Consider the following 6000-nt stretch of genomic DNA (forward strand, 5'->3'; position numbering starts at 1 on the left):
CTCATACACACAGACTTACAGACACACTCATACACACAGACTTACAGACACACTCATACACACAGACTTACAGACACACTCATACACACAGACTTACAGACTCACTCACACTAATACACACAGACTTACAGACTCATACACACAGACTTACAGACTCACACTCATACACACAGACTTACAGACTCACACTCATACACAGACTTACAGACTCACTCACACTCATACACACATACTTACAAACTCACTCTCATACACACAGTCTTACAGACTCACTCACACACAGACTTACAGACTCACTCACTCATACACACAGCCTTACAAACTCACTCACTCTCATACACACAGACTTACGGACTCACTCACACTCATACACACAGACTTACGGACTCACACACACTAATACACAGACTTACGGACTCACACAGACTTACAGACTCACTCTCATACACACAGACTTACAAACTCACACTCATACACACAGACTTACAGACTCACTCTCATACACACAGACTTACAGACTCACTCTCATACACACAGACTTACAGACTCACTCTCATACACACAGACTTACAGACTCACTCTCATACACACAGACTTACAGACTCACTCTCATACACACAGACTTACAGACTCACTCTCATACACACAGACTTACAGACTCACTCTCATACACAGTCTTACAGACTCACTCTCATACACAGACTTACAGAGTCACTCACTCATACACAAACTTACAGACTCACTCACACTCATACACACAGCCTTACAAACTCACTCACTCTCATACACACAGACTTACGGACTCACTCACACTCATACACACAGACTTACGGACTCACACACACTAATACACAGACTTACGGACTCACACAGACTTACAGACTCACTCTCATACACACAGACTTACAAACTCACACTCATACACACAGACTTACAGACTCACTCTCATACACACAGACTTACAGACTCACTCTCATACACACAGACTTACAGACTCACTCTCATACACACAGACTTACAGACTCACTCTCATACACACAGACTTACAGACTCACTCTCATACACACAGACTTACAGACTCACTCTCATACACACAGACTTACAGACTCACTCTCATACACACAGACTTACAGACTCACTCTCATACACAGTCTTACAGACTCACTCTCATACACAGTCTTACAGACTCACTCTCATACACAGTCTTACAGACTCACTCACACACAGACTCACTCACACTCATACACACAGCCTTACAGACTCACTCACACTCATACACACAGCCTTACAGACTCACTCACACTCATACACACAGCCTTACAGACTCACTCACACTCATACACACAGCCTTACAGACTCACTCACACTCATACACACAGCCTTACAGACTCACTCACACTCATACACACAGCCTTACAGACTCACTCACACTCATACACACAGCCTTACAGACTCACTCACACTCATACACACAGCCTTACAGACTCACTCACACTCATACACACAGCCTTACAGACTCACTCACACTCATACACACAGCCTTACAGACTCACTCACACTCATACTCACAGACTTACAGACTCACTCACACATACACACAGACTTACAGACTTACTCACACTCATACACACAGACTTACAGACTCACTCACACTCATACACACAGACTTAGACTCACTCTCATACACACATACTTACAGACTCACACTCATACACACAGACTTACAGACTCACGCACACTCACACACACTTACAGACTCACTCACACTCAGACACAGACTTACAGACTCACTCACTCTCATACACACAGACTTACAGACTCACTCACATGCACACAGACTTACAGACCCACTCACATACACACAGACTTACAGACCCACTCACACACAGACTTACAGACTCACTCACACTCATACACACAGTCTTACAAACTCACTCACTCTCATACACACAGACTAACAGACTCACTCACTCTCATACACACAGACTTACAGACTCACTCACATACCCACAGACTTACAGACTCACTCACATACCCACAGACTTACAGACTCACATTCATACACACAGACTTACAGACTTACACTCATACACAGACTTACAGACTCACACTCATACACACAGACTTACAGACTCACTCACACTCATACACACAGACTTACAGACTCATACACACAGACTTACAGACTCACACTCATACACACAGACTTACAGACTCACTCACACACATACACACAGACATACAGACTCACTCACACTCATACACACAGACTTACAAACTCACTCACACTCATACACACAGACTTACAGACTCACTCACACTCATACACACAGACTTACGGACTCACACGGACTTACAGACTCACTCTCATACACACAGACTTACAGACTCACTCTCATACACACAGACTTACAGACTCATTCTCATACACACAGACTTACAGACTCACTCTCATACACACAGTCTTACAGACTCACTCACACTCATACACACAGACTCACAGACTCACTCACACTCATACACACAGCCTTACAGACTCACTCACACTCATACACACAGCCTTACAGACTCACTCACACTCATACACACAGCCTTACAGACTCACTCACACTCATACACACAGACTTACAGACTCACTCACACATACACACAGACTTACAGACTTACTCACACTCATACACACAGACTTACAGACTCACTCACACTCATACACACAGACTTAGACTCACTCTCATACACACATACTTACAGACTCACACTCATACACACAGACTTACAGACTCACGCACACTCACACACACTTACAGACTCACTCACACTCAGACACAGACTTACAGACTCACTCACTCTCATACACACAGACTTACAGACTCACTCACATGCACACAGACTTACAGACCCACTCACATACACACAGACTTACAGACCCACTCACACACAGACTTACAGACTCACTCACACTCATACACACAGTCTTACAAACTCACTCACTCTCATACACACAGACTAATAGACTCACTCACTCTCATACACACAGACTAACAGACTCACTCACTCTCACACAGACTTACAGACTCACTCACATACCCACAGACTTACAGACTCACTCACATACCCACAGACTTACAGACTCACTCACATACCCACAGACTTACAGACCCACTTACATAAACACAGACTTACAGACCCACTTACATAAACACAGACTTACAGACCCATTTACATACACACAGACTTACAGACTCACACACAGACTCACTCACACTCATACACACAGACTTACAGACTCACTCACACTCATACACACAGACTTACAGACTCACTCACACTCATACACACAGACTTACAGACTCACACTTATACACACAGACTTACAGACTCACATTCATACACACAGACTTACAGACTTACACTCATACACAGACTTACAGACTCACTCACTCTCATACACACAGACTTACACACTCAGACACAGACTTACAGACTCACTCACACACATACACACAGACTACAGACTCACTCACACTCATACACACAGACTTACGGACTCACTCACACTCATACACACAGACTTACAGACTCACACTCATACACACAGACTTACAGACTCACTCACACTCATACACACAGACTTACAGACTCACTCACACTCATACACACAGACTTACAGACTCACTCACACTCATACACAGACTTACAGACTCACTCACACTCACACTCAGACACAGACTTACAGACTCACTCACACTCACACTCAGACACAGACTTACAGACTCACTCACACTCATACACACAGACTTACAGACTCACTCAGACTCATACACAGACTTACAGACTCGCTCAGACTCATACACAGACTTACAGACTCGCTCACACTCATACACAGACTTACAGATTCGCTCACACTTATACACACAGCCTTACAGACTCAATCACACATACACACAGACTTACAGACTCGCTCACACTCATACACAGACTTACAGACTCACTCACACTTATACACAGACTTACAGACTCACTCACACTTATACACACAGACTTACAGACTCACTCACACTTATACAGACAGACTTACAGACTCACTCACACTTATACACACAGACTTACAGACTCACTCACACTCATACACACAGACTTACAGACTCACTTACATACACACAGACTTACAGACTCACTCACACACACACAGACTTACAGATTCACACACACTCATACACACAGACTTACAGACTCACTCACACTCATACACAGACTTACAGACTTACTCACACTCATACACAGACTTACAGACTCACTCACACTCATACACACAGACTTACAGACTCACTCACACTCATACACACAGACTTACAGACTCACTCACACTCATACACACAGACTCACTCACACTCACACACACAGACTTACAGACTCACTCACTCTCATACACACAGACTTACAGACTCACACACACTCATACACACAGACTTACAGACTCACTCACACTCACACACACTCATACACACAGACTTACAGACTCACTCACACTCATACACAGACTTACAGACTCACTCACACTCATACACACAGACTTACAGACTCACTCACAGTCATACACACAGACTCACTCACATACACACAGACCTACAGACTCACACACACTCATACACACAGACTCACTCACACACACACACACAGACTCACTCACACACACACACACACTTACAGACTCACTCACTCTCATGCACACAGACTTACAGACTCACTCACATACACACAGACTTATAGACTCACTCTCATACACACAGACTTACAGACTCACTCACACTCATACACAGACTTACAGACTCACTCACACTCACACTCAGACACAGACTTACAGACTCACTCACACTCACACTCAGACACAGACTTACAGACTCACTCACACTCATACACACAGACTTACAGACTCACTCAGACTCATACACAGACTTACAGACTCGCTCAGACTCATACACAGACTTACAGACTCGCTCAGACTCATACACAGACTTACAGACTCGCTCACACTCATACACAGACTTACAGATTCGCTCACACTTATACACACAGCCTTACAGACTCAATCACACATACACACAGACTTACAGACTCGCTCACACTCATACACAGACTTACAGACTCACTCACACTTATACACAGACTTACAGACTCACTCACACTTATACACACAGACTTACAGACTCACTCACACTTATACACACAGACTTACAGACTCACTCACACTCATACACACAGACTTACAGACTCACTTACATACACACAGACTTACAGACTCACTCACACACACACAGACTTACAGATTCACACACACTCATACACACAGACTTACAGACTCACTCACACTCATACACAGACTTACAGACTCACTCACACTCATACACAGACTTACAGACTCACTCACACTCATACACAGACTTACAGACTCACTCACACTCATACACACAGACTTACAGACTCACTCACACTCATACACACAGACTCACTCACACTCATACACACAGACTCACTCACACTCACACACACAGACTTACAGACTCACTCACTCTCATACACACAGACTTACAGACTCACACACACTCATACACACAGACTTACAGACTCACTCACACTCACACACACTCATACACACAGACTTACAGACTCACTCACACTCATACACAGACTTACAGACTCACTCACACTCATACACACAGACTTACAGACTCACTCACAGTCATACACACAGACTCACTCACATACACACAGACCTACAGACTCACACACACTCATACACACAGACTCACTCACACACACACACACACACACAGACTCACTCACACACACACACACACTTACAGACTCACTCACTCTCATGCACAGACTTACAGACTCACTCACATACACACAGACTTATAGACTCACTCTCATACACACAGACTTACAGACTCACTCACACAGACACACAGACACACACACACACTTACAGACTCACTC

Source organism: Silurus aristotelis (assembly GCF_946808225.1).
Source record: "Silurus aristotelis genome assembly, chromosome: 24".
Classification (NCBI taxonomy): Eukaryota; Metazoa; Chordata; class Actinopteri; order Siluriformes; family Siluridae; genus Silurus; species Silurus aristotelis.